This window comes from Triturus cristatus, chromosome 6, assembly GCF_964204655.1.
Source record: "Triturus cristatus chromosome 6, aTriCri1.1, whole genome shotgun sequence".
Lineage (NCBI taxonomy): Eukaryota > Metazoa > Chordata > Amphibia > Caudata > Salamandridae > Triturus > Triturus cristatus.
This window is the reverse complement of record NC_140589.1, coordinates 199,079,828-199,100,492: the sequence shown is the minus strand read 5'-3', so window position 1 is coordinate 199,100,492 and position 20,665 is coordinate 199,079,828. Positions and strand designations below refer to the sequence as shown.

Below are 20,665 nucleotides of genomic sequence, written 5' to 3'. Positions count from 1 at the left end.
ATGCTTTCCCGTTACTTTCGATGCTCAACTTGGCTGGGAAGAGGAGGCTGTATTTAAGGTTTAGACCCCTGAGGCGTCGTTTCACCATTAAGGTGGATTTTCTTTGGTCTTGCACCGGTTGGGTAAAGTCCGGATAAATTGAAATCTGGTGACCTTCAAATAGCAGTGGGCCGCATGTGTAAGTGGTTTATAAAATGACATCTCGGTATCAAAAGTTAAAAAAAGCCAGGCTATAGTGGCTTTTGGTGGCACGCCCATTTTAGGTGGGGGGGACAAGTGCCCTATGAGTCTGTTCGACAGTGAAGAACTTAGAGAGCTTTTTGGGGGTCAATGTGAAAGTGATCCAAACTTCTAGGAAGAGTTCACCAGATGGCCCGTTTGCCCTCTCAGGGAATCCTACAACCCGCAAATTGTTTCTGCATGGCCTCCCTTCGACATCTTCTGCACGTTCATCTAGTCGTACCACATGTTGTTGGAGATCAATTAGTGTCCCGCAAAGTATGAACCTCCATCTGCAAGGCAGTTACAGTTTGTTCAGTGGTGGTCACTGTATCTGAGATTTTGCGAAGGTCACAGCGGAGCAGGTTGACTACAACGGAGACTATGTCTATTTTGTGTACCATCTCATCCCGGGTGGTATGAATTCACGCCAGTACATCCGCAATAGAAGGGGTTTGATCTGTGGCAGTCTGTGCACCTTCGGTTGTTCTATCAAGGGCGCCGCCTGCGCTCCATGGCCAGACGGGAGAGGGTGCACATAATTCAAAATTTTGTTGGCTTGGGCCATTCGGTTTCTATTATCCTTGATCATGACGCCAGTTTTCATATTATTTATGGTAACAGGGGTTCGCTATGTGCAGTCTTTCCCCCCGTCCCTTTCCGGTGCCAACCGCTCCCAAATGCTTAAATCTGCAGAGCAGGGATTCCAATCCTGATCGCGTTTCTCTCCCCCATCTGAGTGCAGCCACTGATGTATCTCAACGCTGTGCCAACACAACCCCTGCGATCTTCCCTGCTGTGGCTCTGGTTGTCCTTCACTTGTTAGGTGGCCAAGAGTAGGGATATATATGCCCGTCTCAGAAGTTATCTGCTAGCAGTGTCAGGCTTCCAGAATACCTTTGCCAACTCGTATTGTTAACTTTGTGTCTCCAGTGCAGGATTCTCCAAAGGTACCTCAATTCGGTTAGCCCTGCTCCTCTGAGATTTGTAGAGTTTGGACTTCAGCTACTGCAGTGTCCACAGCGAAGGTCCTTCCAGTTTAGGGCTGTACCTCACCCCACTGCCTCACTTCAGGCCTGTACCGCACTTTATAGCGAGCACAGGTTATTCCCAGAGAGTTTTTTTTTTTTTTTTGTTTGTTTTTTTCACAATCAGCAACTACTGTTAGACTGGTAGAATAACCCGATCTAAGGATGTATTAGGGTATTATTCAGCTACCTACTTATCAGGTGGAATATCAAAGATATTGAAGTAAAAGCCTCACTCACATAATAGTGACATGCTTCATCATAGGCAAATACTCCACACCCAGAGAAGATGGTACTCTCTGGGCGGACTCAACCAAAGATGTAATGGGAGTGCTTAGATAAATGAGTGACTGGTCAAGCAGGGAACCAGATTGAGTTAAAAATACCTATGAGTATACCCCTCCTGAGTCCTTTATTCAAGGGTACTCATGGTATCAATAAAAACTTCATCTTGGGGTCGTTTTGAACTTAATTCTGTTCAAATGTACCCTCAATTGTATGCCAACATGTTTCGGCCCATATGGGTAGCCCGGTCGGGTCTGAGGGCCTTCGTCAGGGCGTTATGTTTCTGTGCCTTATTTTTAAGGTCCCTGCCGTGTAACAGTGCATGTGCTACATGCAACCCAAAACGTGAGGCCTAATGCACTCACCTGTCCGTATATTAGCTCCAACTTCAGTAGATTTTCTACTGATTGATTCCTACTAGCATCATGCAGCTCTCATGTGTTCGGGTGCTGTCCTGTAGTCAAACATTTGTCAAGGACACCGCACCGCCGTTACACCTCGTAGAACACATCGTCTGCCGTCGGACTTCCCAGAGAGTGCCTCAATTCTACCAGCCCCGCTCACTTGAGTTGGTTGGCTGCGGCCTCACACTACTCCTGGTCTTTGCAGTGAAGGATCATTCTGCTCGGAGCTGTATTCAGCTCTCCCACCCTACTGTGAATATGTCCCCCATCTTGTCTCTGGAGCGCAGGGGTGTCCCTCAGGGTGCCTCGGCACCGCAGGTCCCATTCACTTGGGATCTTCGGCTGCGGTCCTACGCCTTTCCCGATCTCCGCTCCGAAGGCCACTTACTTCAAACTGTGGCAGGTCCTGTTGGTCCTACGTGGGCCTCTACTGCGTCGGGCCGCAAAGTGCTTTATTGTCAGCCCTTGTTGACTGGCGTGCCGCGTTCAGGGTGCAGCCTTTCCTGTGGGCCAGAGCACTGATTGCCAGGTGCCCAATGTTGTAGCACTCAGTCTCAGATACCAGGCGCCTCCCTCTGGCCCGACTCGCGGCATGAGCTCCACAACGTGCCTCTCGCAATCAGTGGTGTATCGACAACTCCCCGATCTCACGGTGGCTGCACTGCCGTCGCAGGTCTCAGCTCCGTCCTCTCGTTGCACCACGCAGTCCCTCCTGCACCCCACTTACTTCTAGGGAGTTTGAGTTTAGACTCCAGTGGGCACCCACGTATTATATCCAGTATGTACATCAGCAGAAAGATGGCAAAATAAGGATATTACTAGAATTCAAACCCTGTTATAGTATGAGCCCTGGGAAAATCAGAAAGGCTAATATCAGAGCTTTTATAGAATGAGATTGCTGCCATGATGTGCTACTGTACTACGTGGCATTGAAGGGTCAATTGTTTTTTTTTTTTACAGGACAAACAAATTTATGAAGCAACTACCCCATGGAAAAGTAGAAATTTGAAGAGTTATCCCGTCTGCCAGTCGGTTTGCCTAACGGGGGACTACAGAGACCAACAGCACCAGCGCCAGTACAGCACGCCAGGAGGCGCATAAAAGTGCAGCTGGCGCCCCGCGGGAAGTCATCGCGTCTGCCAGTCTGTTTGCCGCATGGGGGACTACAGAGACCAGCAGCACCAGCGCCAGTACAGCGCACCAGGATGCGCATGAAAGTGCGGCCGGCGCCCCGCAGCGCGGGAAGAGTCATTGCGTCTGCTAGTCTGTTTGCCGCACGGGGGACTACAGAGACCGGCAGCGCCAGTACAGCACGCCAGGAGACGCATAAAAGTCCGGCCGGCGCTCCGCAGCGCGGGAAGGGTCATCGCGTCTGCCATTCTTTTTGCCGCACGGGGGACTACAGAGACCAGCAGCACCAGCGCCAGTACAGCGCGCCAGGAGGCGGATAAAAGTGCGGCCGACGCCCCGCAGCACGGGACGCTCGCGGGCCTCTCCAAGGCTGGAGGAGGCTGGGCTGGCCCTGCTCCCTAACTCCTAATCCTTGGAACCCGTATCTAAGGTACTGTGGCCGTGTCCTCCAGACTGTCAAAACATTTGAAATTGTCTGTTCCTTTAGTGGTACCTAGTTGGCGCAGAATGTATTACATCTGACTCTGGACTGAGAACACTGAAAACGTTGTATGTGTAGATTAATTTGCTTACCCTGCTGATCTCAGATAGTATCTTCTACCACTGGTTCATTTACTAAGTATTTGTGTAATGGCGCACATCTATAGAGCATCGTAGTGGTGCTTCTAAGAGGAACCTCTAGCGTCCATCTAAAGCTTAAATCTAATAATTAACGCAAGAGTCTAACCTTAAAAATATTTCAGAATGGAGAGAAGAGTATGCGTTGAGAAGAAACAGGCCCCAGTCTTATCCAAATCAAACACTAAACCCACCTCTATCAACAGGATGCTAGAAAAGGCTCTAGGAGCCATGGCAACTGAAATAGAGCGGACCGAGAGACGACTGTCCCTGACTCCAAATCTAGAAATTGCACCAACTGACCAGAGCATTTTACAAATTTCAGGGGTTTCTAAACCTGACCTTCCCAGTGACCAAACACCATTAATAGAAGTAGTTATTCCCCGAGTCATCCAGGGTTATTACCCCAAAACAACCGTGCAGCAAAGCCAAGCCCAAACCCAAGGCGAAAGCATCTGTAAGAAGGAAGAAGCCCCAGGGTGAAACTTCTGATAATGGGAAATCTGGGTTAGGGAACCTAGAAGAGAGCAGGGAAATCATAAGTGATTAGCCAGTGTGGGTTACAAAGTTGGTTTTTTGATCTGCAGATCCAAATGAGGGATATAGTTATGGACGAACTTAGATCATTACATGAGAGGGTTGACAGGTGGTCTGTACTTTTTAATGATTGGAAAAGTACAAGGGGGGGGGGGTTACCTATGGTATTGCTGGATCAGAATGCGGGTCTCGAGTACAGACCACTATGAGCAATGCACTGGTTAATCCTAGCCTCAAACACAATGAACAACCCCTGCCTTTAAAACCAAATGGGGAGACTCGTACATCGGACGCCACTAGAGATGGCCCTGCAAGGTCCACACCGGTTATCTCTAAGCAAGCTAATTGCCCACCCCATTGAATAAATCTACAGGGCTACAACATTCAAACAACAGGCAGGCTGGGGAAGGTGTCTTACAAATATAGAAGCCACCAATCACTCTTTACCCCCTCCAGTCATAAATTTGCCACCCGCATCAACTCCGTACGCCCTCATCCTTGCAGGTATCCCTGAACTCAGAAGGGATCAATCTAAATCCCACCAAGAATTAAAAAAACAAATGTGTCCACTGGCTTGTAAACCACAGACATTTTAATTATGAGGATGTGGAAGAGATTCTAACCACACGTAGGGTGGGATGGATAGGCAGACGATATAAGGGTGTACATGGAGATTGCATAATAATTAATCTTAGAAATCCGTCGAGGACCCAAAAAATCTTAGCTAGAGAGGATGGGTGAAAAATGGGCGGTATTAAAGTACTCCCTTTGCGTTACTTCTACCCCCCCCCCCCCCAACAGGCCCTACTATGGTACCAGGCATATAGAGTGGGGCCGGAGAGATGACCCCAATAACCGTGAGTTGACTCATCAACACTGGCAAAAGCAACCTATTTTTAATATCCCCAGTGTAAATAGATTTAGTTGTTTGGATGGATTAGATTGACTAAAGGAAAACTCCTCCATTATTAAGGTACAAATATGTCCACCCCAAACAGAAACCCAGAGCCAGGTTGGGGATATAGGACCATGTATCCCGCACGGGGAGGGCCCAACCTGTGGGAGCATGAGCGGCTCCCCTGGTTGCACCCTCGAAGGCGGCGACCCTGTTCGGGGGGGATAACCCTAAATTTTGTTTACCCATGGGGTCATATTTTAGGGATGTAAGCGGAAAGACAGAGGCTGTATGCCAAGTACCCCCCTAAGTGCCTGATACATCGAATCCCCCCAATTGTTCGAAATCAAGGGTTCTATCATGGAACATTGCAGGCCTAAATAATAAGTTAGATGATCCTAACTGGGGTTCTTTTATTAGTGAATTTGAGATCTGCATGTTTCGGGAAACATGGGCTAGAGGGAGGTCCTCAAGTTGGGTTTTGCCACCTTTAGTATCCCGGCAACATCTGGGGTAAAGAGAGACCTTCCGGAGGCCTTAGCACATAGGTGGGAGTTCATTTAGGATGTACGGCCAAGCAAATCGACACAGGATCGAATGACATACTATGTGTTATACTCCAGTTCCCTTTAAAGATTTCCGTTGCACTTTTAAATGTATATTCTAGACCGACGGTCCTGGGAAAGGAGTCTGTTACATTGGAAGAATTAACTACGTTCTTAGGCACCATTGTTGAAAATCATATGGTGGTCTTGGGAGGGGACTTCAATTGTCAGTTCGAGCCACTAGAGGGAATGCTCCTGGATAGCCTATATGACGAGGATCATTTTTGGGCAATCCCGGAGACTAGATGTCTATCAGTCAAAAAATGGTCACCTCTGGTGATTCAGATGAACTGCCTTGTTTTGAATCACTCCCTTAGAGCTTGTAATGGTAGAACCTTGTCTGAAACATCAAGTAGTTATACCTTCCACAGAAATGACTGTGGCTCTCTGTTAGACTACATTTTAAATGACTCCAAATGCTGGGATAGGTTAATGGATTTTAGGGTGGTTCCACGGATAGATAACGACCATCATGCGCTAGTACTAGAACTAAAGGAGTTTAATCCTGGTAACGTCCCTAGTTCAGATAACTCTATTGATGCCAGATTGACACTTTCCAATTTTAGGCGAAGAGTGCGATGGACCGATTTCAGTCAATCGCAAGATAAATTAAGCACTTTATATGAAGCCCTGGTCCCGGTACTCCTGACGGCATGCAACTGAACAACTCATAAAGGAGCATGTATAGATCTTGACTTGGTCACAACAAACCATGCTAGATTAGGAGAAGTCACATTGGACTTCTTCTACAAAAAAAAAAAAAAAAGGATTAGCCTAGCAAGATGTCCCCCCACCCATGGTATAATGATCAATGCCGCAAAGTCAAAAGATCGCTGGTAGCGTCCGTCAAGGCTAATGATCGCCTGCAAATTAAATCTGCCAGGACGGTATACAAAGCGGCTATTTCTGAAGCTAAAAAAGGGTGGGAAAAGGATAAGTAGGATGCTCTGAGAAGCGCCTTGGGGGCCAGGGACATGAGGACCTTTTGGAAAGTTGTCAACACCGGTAGTACTGGTGCTAAATGACTGGTAGACCCAAATTTGGATGAAGAAGTCTGGCGGGAACATTTTGAATCTCTCTATTCTAAGGAAGAAACATCGATTGAGGAGATATCTGAGGGATGCCCAATGGGGATTGACCATTCCTCCAAATTGAGGAAAACTAAAGAACCTTATGACGATAGCTCTAGTATGAGTACAAGTCTAAATGAAATTAAGGGAGCTTTAGCTAAAATTGCCCCAGGAAAAGCACCCAGCCTAGACAAAATCCATGGGGATCTTTTTCGTAGAGAACCAATTGTCTGGGCTCCATATCTTTGGGGGCTATTTAATGCCATACTCCAGGGCATGAAGCGTCCCCCCAGTTGGGTTGGAGCAGAAATAATCCCCATCTATAAAAAAGGCTCACCGCTTTTACCAACCAATTATAGGCCAATTAGCCTGATAGACATTACGCAAAAAATCTTTGCGCGCGTATTGCTGTTTAGATTACAAATCTGGATGGAGGAACGGGAGATATTTTCCCCTTTACAGGCAGGGTTTAGGGGAAAACTGTCCACTTTGGACCAAATACTCAGGCTTCAATTGCTACATTGGAAAACCGTGTGTCTAGAGGGTGGCAGCCTCTATTTAATATTTGTAGACTTGAGGTCAGCCTTTGATTTGGTCCCAAGGGAAAAACTTTAAACAGTCCTCCATGAGATGGGGATTCCAACATATCTTACCCATCTCATTAAGCGCGTGCACGAGGATAATTGTGCCCAGATCAGGTTTGGCAAGGATGGAAAGTTAACTGCACCCATCCCGATCAAACGCGGTGTTCGCCAGGGCAGTGTGCTCGCCCCCACTCTCTTCAGTCTTTACATCAATGGCTTGATAGATTATTTATTAGTCGAGAAAGACGTTGATGCACCCAAGTTAGCCTCCCGGAAAATCCCAGCAATGATGTTTGCCGATGATACTTTACTAATATCCAAATCACCTATGGGGATCCAGAGGGTACTCAATAAATTTGAAGCATTCTATAGTGAAAGAGGATTAGAAATCAATCTACAGAAAACCGAATTTATGGCGTTTAACAGTCCTAAAAGTACAAGAGCACATCCCTCCTTAAATGGTAAACCCCTTGAAAGAGTTTCCTCTTTTGACTATCTCGGCATTACAATCACAGAAACTATGGATTGGGGGGCACAAATCAAAAAATCATCATTAAAATTATCACAATCATCGGGTGGCATTATGAAGGTCTTGTTTAGTCTTGTTACATTGCGCAACGGGGACAGGGCGCAAACCGCACTTGCGCGCCTTACCTAGTTGAAATGTCAAGCAGAAGATTACAAAGCATGAAATTATCCGGTGTGCATCTCACTATACATGTACTCTTTTGTAAGTCTAGCCAGAAACCAGTGATCCCAGCCATTGAAAAATATAAGGCCCAGGCCCGGGGAGGGGCGTTATACGGTGCAGAACTCTGGGGCTACACAAGACCAGAGAACCTAACGCAGGTAGAGAACAACTTCCTGAGACAGCTGCTAAAGCTCCCACGGAGCACACCGTTGATTCCACTCCGATTAGACCTGGGCCTTATGGCAATTGCTGATGTAACCAATTTTAAACCCCTATTGTACTGGCGTTGCCTGTGGGTCACCCCAGAACTCTTATCTTACAGGGAAGAAACAAGAGAAGTAATGAACCTAATGGGGGCTGCCAAACTCCTGTGGCTCGTGTACATAAAAAGCATATGCTGGTCAGTATGGGGCTGGGGGAACTTTGGGCCGATCCTGAGTCTGCCTGCTCCTCACTCACCAGTAAATCATTAAAGGCCCATTACGAAGAGTACAAAATGGCACAGCTTCATAGTTGCCCCCGAGTAGGCAAGGTAACCTCATGCTTTTTAGATATCAAAGATAGGTTTAGCTTTGAGCCGGCCCTAGATTACATCAAGCCGGCAGTTGCTAGAAAGCTTTACCTCCAGTTTAGGCATGGGGTTCTGCCCCTCCGTTGTTTTACATACAACTGGTGGGGTTTGCAAGTTTTGAGGTGCCCGGCATGCGATTGTCCAGAAGAGTCAGTACTTCACGTGTTTTTTTAGCTGTCCTGGCTACTACAAGGCAAGAAAACGATGGCTGGTCCAAATCTGTAGGAACCTTGGTACTAGACGTTGCTTTGAGGCTTTCAGGATACTGAAAAATGATTGCAGTATCCCGATTGCTTACTCAGTGGCAGGTTTCCTATTTTCTATGTGGTGTACACGTAGGATATTCATATAAACACCCCTAAAATAGAGCCAGGATGTGTTTCCTCAGTCTTAAAATTAGGCCCTGCTTTTAATATGATTAGATTATATTGAGCATGTTCATTGACCCATTAATCATGCTATAGGGAAATTGTAATTTATCAATCTACTCCTTCAATTATTGTAGAAGAGAAAAAAAATTATGTGCAGAAGTAGCCTGCATTGTAGGGGGCTCTTAGTGCTAGGACCTATCATCTGTAGTAAAGAATATTGGTCATCTTTTTTTAGAAATCCTTTTTAAGTAAATTATTTATTTGCATTATGCACTTTCCAAAGGTGAATCATTGTTCCTTGCCTTGAATAACCCTCTGTGATCCTTGCTTCTTTTTGTCCTCCCTTCGTGAATCTATAAGAATTGTAGGCATTTTTTAACTGAGCATGGAATCCATTCACTTCACGTGTGCCAATAGTGTTCATAATTGATTTTCCTATTTCTTTTTTTTTCTTTTAACCATATGTAATCGATCTTTGATGTATCTTTTTATGTATCAATGTGCATTGTATCTGTACTTTTGAGGTCATACTGATCAAAATTAAGTTTTTTTTAAATTGAATTGATTTAGTTCCACACTCTTGGGTCAACAGCAGTAAAAAGTACTACTTAACACTTACTTAATGAAAAAGGCAATACATTTACATGCTTGTAGCGATCTCACAGGAGTAGCATTTAATAAATACCAAAAGTGGCAAATTAGTAAAAGATTGGAGGTTTATTCTTGTGAGCTGAGTACACAAGATAGCAGCAGCTCTCAAGGGACAGACAGGTAAAATGACCAGCAACCTTCTCTTCATACTATAAAATTCTAGTTACATAGTAGGATTCTAGTAATGGAACATCACTTAAAGAGATACACCATTACTACACATCTCCCTTCTTAACACACAAAAATTACGTGTGAAACAAACATACTGATACATAATTTAGAAACAAACAAAATCTTCATATTTCTTGGGAGTAATTATTCGTCTTCCACATTTGCTAGATTTGTTCTCATTGGAGGAGTCATAGGTCACCCCACTACTCTGTGCGTCCAATTCACTGATACCCTCCTGATGCCGACCTTCAGTATCCTCCAAATCAAAACGGGGTTGACCACACATGCTATCTTGTACATGAGGAACTTCACCACAAACTCCATCATCCAACATGTGCGACGTTTGAGGTGTATGCAACAATGATGCCCGAGGTGTATACAATAATGGTAAGCTCGGTGCAATACCTCCCGCTCCAATGTTGCCCAACATCTCATTATGTTTCTCAAGAGAAGGAAAAATATCCAACCACCAATAGTCTCTTCTCCTTTCCAAAACACATTTTTTTTTAGATCCAGGATCTGCAGAAATTGCAATGCGACTCATATGATGGATGCTGCCATCATCGAGTTGCACAGTATTTCTCATGACCCTAGTAATAGTTTGAGGTTCAGAAAATTTAGATTGCATTTTACCAGATTTTTTACCTTGTTTTACTCTGGCACTTTGCCCAACCTTCACACACACCTGTCTAGTGCCATGTTTGGCATCCAAATACACCTTATTCTTGTATTGAGAATTCATAATGGATTGCCTAACTTGTTCAGAATCCCATTCATATTTTTTGCTTTTACCAATCCAACCCGGATTAATCTTGCAATGGAGAAATCTACCTCGCATTAGGCCAAAAGGACTCTCCCCCACTGTATCATGAATAGTAATTCTATACGACCAAATTAATTTATTAAGTTCATCATCCCAATTCTTGTTTCCTTTTTTTGCCAATTGTAAGATACCTTTTAAGACTCTGTTTGCCCTTTCAACCACCGAATTTCCTCTAGGATGATACAAGGCTGTGAATTTCTGCTCAATACCCGTGCTGTTCATGAAATCCCTCATCACATCAGACTTGAATTGAACTCCATTGTCTGTCAATATGGAGGCCGGAAAACCCTCTCTTAAAAAACACTTTTCTAAGAAACTAATAACTGTTTCTGTATTTATCTTATCGACAACCTCAAGCCATCTGGAAAACAAATCTACCAAAACTAAGATATATTTAGTGATTCTGTCTTGCCATGCTAAAGGTCCCATGATATCTAAGGCAACCTCTTCCCAGGGTAAACTAAGGCAAGAAAGAGAAGACATGGGAGGGTTGAGTGTCTTCTGTGCCTTATCCGAGCACTCACAATTGATACACCCTCGCACAAACCTTTCTCTCTCTAAATCAACCCTAGGCCACCAGTAAAGTGCTTTAATGTTCCTTTTTGGTGCGAGAAACTCCAGGGTGACCTTCGTGACCTATAACAATATTTTTTTTTCTCATCCCTAAAGGGGGTATAATTTTTTCTCCTCTGCACACAAAATTCCCATCTAGACTCAATTCATCGCTTATTTCCCAAAATGCCCTCAAATTGGTATTAAATTTACAATTACTGGACCAACCATGGATGATTTTATTTTTAACCATAGCTAAAATTTCGTCCTTGTCACACTCCTCTTGCCAATCATTTTTACGCAAGCCAGACGTATCGTCAAATACACCAGCTACAGAGAACTCACACCATGGATCAACATCCACCTCTTTCATTGGTAAAGAAAGTCTGCTGAGGAAATCTGCTATGACATTTTTTGCACCAGGAACATATTTAACTTCATAAACAAAATCCTGGAGGCGCATCGACATTCTTGCGATTCTTGCTGAAGCTCTAGAAAGACCTTCTGTTGTTAGTAATTTCATGAGAGGTTTGTGGTCGGAACGTAGCAGAAATTTCTTACCCCAAATAAACTTCCTAAAATGCTCCATAGCCCATACACAAGCTAACCTTCTCGCTCTATTACTGAGTATTTCTCTTCAGTTGGAGAAACAGAGCGAGAAGCAAAGGCTATCACAACCTCTTTACCTTTCTCTGACATTTGCGATAATACACCTCCTAGGCCTGTACCACTGGCATCCGTTGTAACAATGGAATATGCCTGTGGATCAAAACCCTGTAAGGTGGGAGCATGAACAATGGCTTCTTTAATGCTATTAAATGAATTCTGGCACGCATCAGTCCACAAGAATGTAGCTTTGTTTTTCATGAGTGTACGCATTTCATATCTTTTTGTGCAAAATTATTAACAAATTTTGAATAAAATTCTGCCAAGCCGAGAAAAGATCTAAGTTCATCCTTAGATTTTGGCGAGGGAGCATTTCGAATGGCTTCTACTAGACTACTTTTAGGTTTGATACCACAACACCCAATTTCGTGACCTAAATAAATGACTGATTTTTCAGCAAATTTGCACTTGCTGCCTTCAGCCACTAACCCATTATCCCGGAGAATGGTCAAAACTTCTCTAAGCACTGTATCATGATGTATCTTATTTTTTCCCATAATTAAGATATCATCTTGAAAGAATGTAACTTCTTGAATGTGACTGAAAAGGTTAGACATTAGCCTCTGAAAAACCGCAGCGGCTGATGCCAACCCAAATGACATTCGCTTAAATCTGTAACATCCGAAAGGAGTACAGAAAGTGGTGAATTGTCTGCTACTTTTCTCTAATACCACTTGATGATATGCAGCCGAGAGATCCAAAGTGGAAAACCACTTTGCATTCCGTGTCAAGGATAGCATTTCAGCAATCCTAGGAAGGGGAAATTGGCCGACTAAAATGTTGTCATTGAGGTACCTTAAGTCCACACATATACGGGCCTTGCCATTAGATTTATGTGCTACGACTAATGGAGAAACCCATTCAGCAACCTCTACAGGTTCAATAACATTGTTATCCAACATTTTTTAAGTTCTCCTTTAACCTCATACCTGACAATAAATGGAATGTTTCTAGCTTTGTGTATCTTGGGAATAGCCCCCTCCTTTAAACGAATTTGATGAGTAAATCCTTTTAATTTACCCATGCTACTAGTGAAAACTTCTGGAAAATCTTGCAACACCCACTTCTTAGTGTCCTCCCCATCACAGGAAACCAAAACTTGTTCTTTACTATTGGGATTCAAAATGATGTCCAATAACTTTTGATCTTTCCAACCCAATACTGACGGACCCTCTTTGGCTACATACAACTTTCCCATAGCTTAAAGGTTTTTGAAAACTTAAAAAAAAAAAAAAAAGAAAAAAACTTTCACATAGCTTGTCTTTCTTTAAAACGGAAGATGAGGGTTCTAAAACCTAACATATCGATTTTATCTCCTGTAAAGCTTTCAGTAGACACATCATTAGGCTCTAGCCATTCACCAATCTTGTTAATAAATTGGTTTTTCCACACGTCTTGTGAGACGATGGTAAATGGAGAGCCCGAATCGGCTGCCAATTGGATCACAATGCCTCCTAAGGAGACATGGCACAAAGGTTTAGAGGAGGAGTTAGCTGTGATATTTAGTACTACCTTCTTTTTTTGGACACAGTTCACCTGTATTTCAGTTTCACTAGCAGATGACGAGCTTCCGCCATCTCCATCTTGTATGCATTTTACTTTTTCTTTGGAGTTCTTCTTGTGTTTGCGTCTACACACTCTAGAGAAATGTCCGATCAAACCACATTCCAAACACTTAGCCGACTTGGCTGGACATTTCTCAAATGCTGCGGAGTGTGAGTAACTCCCACATCTATAACAAATCAGGTTGTTAAATCTCTTTGTTTCTACGCTGTCTGATTTTTTTTTTCTGTGTAATCAGTTTTGCTTTTATCATATTTTGTACCTCTGTAATTTTTGTACGATACTTTTTTCCCACTAATTTTCCCAACAACTTCCTCTGTGCTCGTTCTATCTTGAGATAGTGTAGCTTTGGCACAGCGTTCTGAAAGTTCAGCCTTCTTGACCATAGCAATGATGTCTTTAAGACAACTTTCCCCTTCTACCCATAATTTATCTTGTAGGGTTTTATTCTTGGTGTACATGACTACCTGGTCACGAATGAACTCGTCATGTAGCTGTGCAAATCTACACTTGCTCGCTAACTTTTTTAACGCGGAAACATATTCTTCAATTGTTTCGTGTTGGTCTGGTTTCCTGTGAAAAAAAAAAGAGTGTCTGGTGACAGCGATACACACTGAGGGAGAAAAATGATCATCAAGATCTAAAATGGCTGATTTAAATACGTCTAAATCTCCCTCCGTCCTATCATGTTGATGCAATTCATTAAATATACGTAAACCCTCCAGACCTAAAGAGTACAATAACATTCTTTTTTTCCATTCAGGCGAAAATGTTCCACTGATGTCTTCTAAGTTTGCGATATAGTTGAGGAAATATTCTTTCCAGTCCAGCCATGCTACTACCGGTTCACCGGGAATCGCCAAAAATTCCTTTGGGGAATTAATGTGTGGATTTGAAAAATTTCCATCTCCAGTAGTGTTATTCCTTGAATTACTGGTTGAAGGATTGGTAGGCATGACCACTTACTCGCAGAAATTGTACAGAATTCCAACCAACTCAGAATACAACCAAAATGTAATATTTGAAAGTCGATTTAGAATAAGTGCATTCACTTCTTCCTCAAAGAAATGTCACGCACAAGTAAAATGTTCAATACTTTGACTTCATGAAAATGGAACATACAAAGAAACTTGCACTGGTAAGTAAAAATATCTTGGAAAACTTTAGCTTCACGAGTATGAAGAGTGCACATGTATATAACGTTACTATCTTGAAATACTCAGCAGTACATATTCATTTATTATTTATAACCTCCAGAGCTGCCAGTCCTTTACATGTGCCAGAATTACCACACTTTACACTGCACGCCTTCTTTTTGTAAAAATATATTATTATTAATTTTTCTTTTTTTTTTTTTTATAGGTGTAGAGTAAACCAGTATTCAATGTTGGGAAATACCTTCAAACACAGACGACTTTGCTCTCTCTAGTACACACAGGTCGAGAGTACAGATCGTTGATATTTCCTGTTACACGCGCTGAGGAGGCTGCATTTATCGTAGAGTTACGGGAAAATCCCAGCGCGGCATTTGGATCGCTAACGCGCTGCCATGGAGACACAATACACACGAAGGCTGCAGTGCGCGCTCAAGCGAGCGTGGTGACATCTTACGAGAGCGTAGGGTCGTTCCTGACCACGTACGTCATAGACGTCCTGAAGAATAGCTGTAATGGCGATATTTGAACGCGCAGAGAAAGGAGCGCGCCGACTGCAATATTTAACGGTGAGACTGTTGCGCACGCGGGTGAATTAACGCCTCAGTAGTAAAAATATCAGGAATTATGCTCACCCAAACGTTGCACTAACGCGTAGAATTTCCCAAAGCGTCACTTTACACCACATCGGGGCAGCCAGTCATTAGAGAGCGGAACGGCTTCTCGCTGCTCTTTGAAGGTGACAACAGCAGGGTGTAGATTTCACTGCTTTTATCCTCAGTTGGAAGACATACCCATAATCACTGTTGTTGATGTTGTTGTTGCCGCAGATACAGGTTCCCTTGTGGTGCTTGACAGGATGTCGTGCTTGAAATTCCCACGACGAAAAAAAAAAATCGCTTTGAATCCACAATCGTCGCCAAAAATGTGTAGCGATCTCACAGGAGTAGCATTTAATAAATACCAAAAGTGGCAAATTATTAAAAGATTGGAGGTTTATTCTTATGAGCTAAGTACATAAGATAGCAGCAGCTCTCAAGGGACAGACAGGTAAAATGACCAACAACCTTCTCTTCATACTATAACATTCTAGTTACATAGTAGGATTCTAGTAATGGAACATCACTTAAAGAGATACACCATTACTACAGTGCTGTTACCTCGTGAAAAATTAAGGAGCTCATTGCATCTGCCAAAAACTATGTAGTCTAGTAATGGTTGTCTTGGTTGTTCTCAATTGAATCAAGTGGACGAAGACTACTGATTCACTGTCAAGGGCAACCAAGGCAAGAAACCATATGGTAACCTTAAATTTAGCACTAGATTTGCAGCTAAAGATGCGAGGGTTGGTATCCAGCTATAAAAAGACAAAAGCTCGATATTCAATGTCTTGTTATACGAGAACCGTTTGTCATTTTACATGTGATCTTAGCAAAATAGCGCGTGAGGCTGCCAAACGTTGACCTTACCGTTTGCCCCCGATAAAGAAGCTTATTAAATCCGACTGACTCTGCCCTGGATCGGCTCACTACTCTCCAAACATGAAGTTACAGAACGACCCGGAAGTGATTGCCCATGACGCACTTAGACCTCCGGGTTGCAAGGTGTACGCATCCAGCCTAAACATAACGCGGTGTAGAAAAAGATAGCTGCCAGCACACAAATTCGAAAAGCAGAATGGCCGTAGGCAGGAACCACACACTGCAGAAACAGTATATAACCCCGAAAACATGTTCATTGCCACTGACACCTTGGTGACCCACCTTGTCTTTCCACAAGCAGCTGTCAGCCCTCGCTGTCTTCGCCCCGCCTTCCCTGGCGTGAGCAGACAAAAGCAGTCGCACGCCGATGGAGAGTCGGTCTCAGCAAACCGTCTTAAAACTCGACCTCCAAGATAAATTAGCACAGTAGCCTTTGGAAAAGGCGTAGTTCAGCCTCAAAATAGTACTGTCTGGAGTGCTCCGTCTGGTAATATGTGTTTAGTAATGCTGGAGCGCTCAAATTCACCAGATTCTTCTTGCGTGACTAGTGTTTCCAGTCCAGGTTTTTTCTTTGACCTTACCAGTGTAAATCTGGACTACAGGTCCTAAAATGCAAATCAAATACCTGGACTACTCGCGCGTAAACCTGAGAACTCTATAATATTAATTAAACAATTGCGTTTTATTGAGAATGCGTCGGGAGCTGCTATATGTGTAGAAGAAGACGCCCAGGGGCGGTAAGACTGGACCGGGGGCACAGCCTGTGCGACAGTGGCCGACAGCCTGCTGCCGTTTGCTAAATCCGAAAGCATTTCCGTTCAACCGATTACAATAATTTACGCAGGGATCTGTTTGCCAGGAAGCACGACGCGTACGCGTACTTTTTATACATAATAAATGACACCACAGTGGCCCTGGGGGGCCGTGCATAGGACCATCTGGGGCAACAGGAACTGCACGAGAGTTAGAATAGAGTTAGGGTTGGCGCTAGGGCGGGCCCGCAGCAGTTGAACGTGCCGGGTACCCCATAGCAGCCTGACCGTAGCCAGGTGAGGGCGCAGCGTGAGGGTCAGTGGCAGGTGTGCGCGATACAGCAGAGATCACAGCGAGGGGTGAAGTTTATAGCGGGAGGGCACAGCATCTTCCAGAGGAGACCGCAGTCACTGCTTGTCGATTTGAAGAATCTAGGTCCAGCAAAGCTCCCTGGACACCTTTCACTGTCACCTCTCCGAACCGGCTTACTGAAGATTCGGAACAGTGCTGTTGGGCTGTCCTGGGGGTACCACCAGGCGCTTCTTTCCACCAATCTGCCTTTTCCTCCATCCACAGAGTCCTCTTGCGCTCTTAAAAAGAAAATGCAGCCATCAAGAGTCCTCTTGCGCACTTAAAAATAAAGTGCAGCAGCCGTACCTGTAGTAGCAGCCCAGGACGTACACCGTCTGCTCCTCGCCGTTCGGATCCACCTGCTCCAGGGTCATCCCTGATGCAAGCCCCACTAGTCTCCTGTCAGGGGAAAGTCCCCCACCACCCTACACCGAGGATCGAGTCCTGCGGATTGTGCCTTCGGTTGCCCAAGTGGGGAAAGTAGACTATGACGCTGCTCGAACTCCGCGTGAGTTTTCCGGAGAGATATTGTACCCTTCATGCCCGACCGTCCGCGGGGTTATGGGTTCCAAAATAAAATAGGCATATACCTGTCTGCCAGTAGAATGTGGGCGAGGCTAGATGATGATCTCATTAAAGTGGAGAGAAAAATATTTTTGGGGAGAGTGATCGAAATATGCCAGGATTGGGACATACATAGCTGCCAAGGTTTCAGATTGCTTATTTGTTACATTTTCATAAGTTCAATGTAATTAATAGTGGCATTCAACAACTATGAGTAACTTTTCTCATGAGCAAAAATCAAGAAATGAAGAAGAGGGAAACATAAATATCAGAAATTACACCCATCTGAGCAACAAGAAACTAAGACGATCTTAAAACGGCTGCAAAGCACAAGGGGCCACATGTATCAAAAATCCATTTTGCGTTCCTTAAATAGTGAATTTTAGGTAATCGCTATTTAAGGAATGGTATGTAATAAATTGGCGATTCCTAAAGATGCGCAATTAGGAAATCGCTAATCTCCATTTGCTGCTATGGGCCTAGAAGCTCATAGGTGTGAATGGTTTCGAATAAGCTAATTTGCGATTACCTAATTGGTAATTGCATATTATGTAATGCAAAACCAAGGGTGCCCGGGGCCTAGGGCCCCCCTCAAACACCCCTCCCCCCCCCAAAAAAAATGTGCGCATGTATAGGGGCATGTGTGCGCTACATGACACTTTGGAACATACATTTTTGTCCATTTTTCAAAAATTGCACATGGTTACCATTGACTTGGAGTCAATTGTAATAGCATTTCTTATATGCAGAGTTTGCATTTAGAAAATGCTTGGTACACATGCTTACAGAATCGCAAATTGCGATTCCCTATTTGCATTTGCAATTTTAGGTAATCGCATAAAATTGCAATTACCTAAAATTGATGACTGCAAAACCTTTCATACATTTTGAAAGGCTATTTTGCAATCACAGTCGAATTTAGCGATTCGCACAGTTTGCAAATGCAAAATAGTTGCATACACGTGGCCCCAGAAATGGATGGGCACTAACCTAGTGCCCTTGTAACTTGTTCCTACTGTTAAACAAATGTGTAACCAAAAACAATTAAACATATCCTACCTTAGCCAACCTGCGCCGACCGGGCCTCCTGGCTCCTCCCTGGCAATCAATCAAATTAATGCAGCATTATGATACACAGAGAGACTCCCCAGGCTCTCCATGTGGGACCTGACTGTCTGTTACCTAACTGAAACAGAATGTGAGAGGCCCCAGCGAGGATTTCAGCTGCCTCAGAATGCTAATAACTTATGCTAAGCATTCATAGACGTCTCAAGGGAATAGCGTTAGTCCATTGAGTCAACAGACTGGCGTTTTCATACCAGGCTGACGCCATGCTAATGCCAATACAGCACTTTGGAAATTTATATAATATGCTTGTATTTTGAAACTGTGACAGAGCTATGTAAAAAGACCAGTTTAGATGAAGTGCACTGTAAGGAGAACATGTCATGCAACTAAAAAAAGTAAGTGCATTAATTGAAATTCTTCAGACAGGCAGGCGACTGGGGTAGCATCATTTTGGCTCCATCCTTTTACTCTTGGCTAGGCCACATATATACATTTACCGTTGGTGTTATGTACTCGTTCGATGCAGTAATACCAATGAGATGTGGTGCACTCAAAGTATAGAATGTGCATTCACTGTGTGTTCTAGATATATCTCTGTGTGCATTTTATTTTTTTTTATTTTCAGAAATGTTTGGATTGCTAATATTAATCCTTTATAGGTTTATATTGTAAGGTGGTGCGCTAAAATGAACATAATGCAGTGCATTCGCCAGAGATTAGTGAGAATGAATCAAACGTATGTTTAATGCCTTTTTTAAAATAAATTGTGACCAGTTGGCGTTTTCATTTAATAAGACGTATCAGTTTATTGTGCCGCATATAAAAGTACACTATAATATAGTTTGATTCTTTTATTAAATATTTCAGTTAGTGGATTAAATGAGGGTTGTAGAATTAAAATGCATTTAAACAGGAATGTTAAGTTAGCATGATTTTGGTCCGTAAGCTTACAGTTGAGACATTTAACACAAACGTGAAATTTGTTTTTCTGCATGTTTTCTCCTCTGCAGGTGCAGACCAAAGGCATTCATTAGTTAGTAAAAAGCACATTGTATTTCTGAGATAGTGAGGCGAAGAAGAAGCTGGCAAGGTCAAATCATTTTAATGAAGAACAAAGGGAGAGTTACCAGTTGGTACTATCAGACGAAGGGAGGCACCCAAGGACGCTTCAGAAGCAGAGACTGGAATATGGGAGTAGTGTTGTAGGCGCCAAGTTCTTTCTTGGGAACTGGAAAAGTACTGCAATGAGTATGAGGTCATATTTCTCGAATGTTCTTTGTGCATTTTAATTCGTGAACCCACCTTGGGGTTAGTTAGATTCCCTTTAGACTTGGAGAGGTACAGATCCCTCTTGACATCTTTGATTGTGTGGCTTCATGCTACACGTGATTCCTTACGTAAAGAACTTCTACAGAGGTTCTGTTGCTGACATCTTTCTTGTTTCCTTGATATAAACACTATCTTTAGATTAGTGTAGGGCATTGTTACTCACAAACTTTCTGTCGCGGGCCATAGTGACAGTGTGGTTTGTGGCCGAGGGCCGCACCGGTAGGGGTGGGGTCAGTGGGGGGGCGGGGCTAGAGTAAAAAAAATCAAACCCGTTTCAAAACATTAGACAATGCGACAGTGCTGTATATCAAAAGCAGATGTAACTACAAAGAGCACATTTTGATAATACACTTTTATTAGCAGACAATAGCAATCTTAAGAGGCATTGCATAGCTTCATAAACTCTTTGACCCCAATTCCATCACAGTCTCTCTCTCTCTGTCAGTCAGTCTCTCTCTCTCTCTCTCTCTCTCTCTCTCTCTCTGTCAGTTAGTCTCTCTAAGTCAGTCTCTCACTCAGTCAGTCTCCCT

General features: G+C 43.6%; 1 protein-coding gene across 4 annotated transcripts in view; it reads right to left on the bottom strand.

Moving 5' to 3' along the window:
- Positions 1–17,741, bottom strand: part of MMUT (methylmalonyl-CoA mutase) — a 254,830-nt gene extending 237,089 nt beyond the window's left edge. Inside the window, exon 1 of one of the 4 annotated variants that reach the window (XM_085610519.1) lies at positions 17,481–17,741. The gene's annotated coding sequence lies outside the window, so the exon portion shown is untranslated. The other 3 variants (XM_085610518.1, XM_085610517.1, XM_085610522.1) reach the window with 3 other exon arrangements.
- Between the last annotated feature and the right edge of the window lie 2,924 nt (positions 17,742–20,665).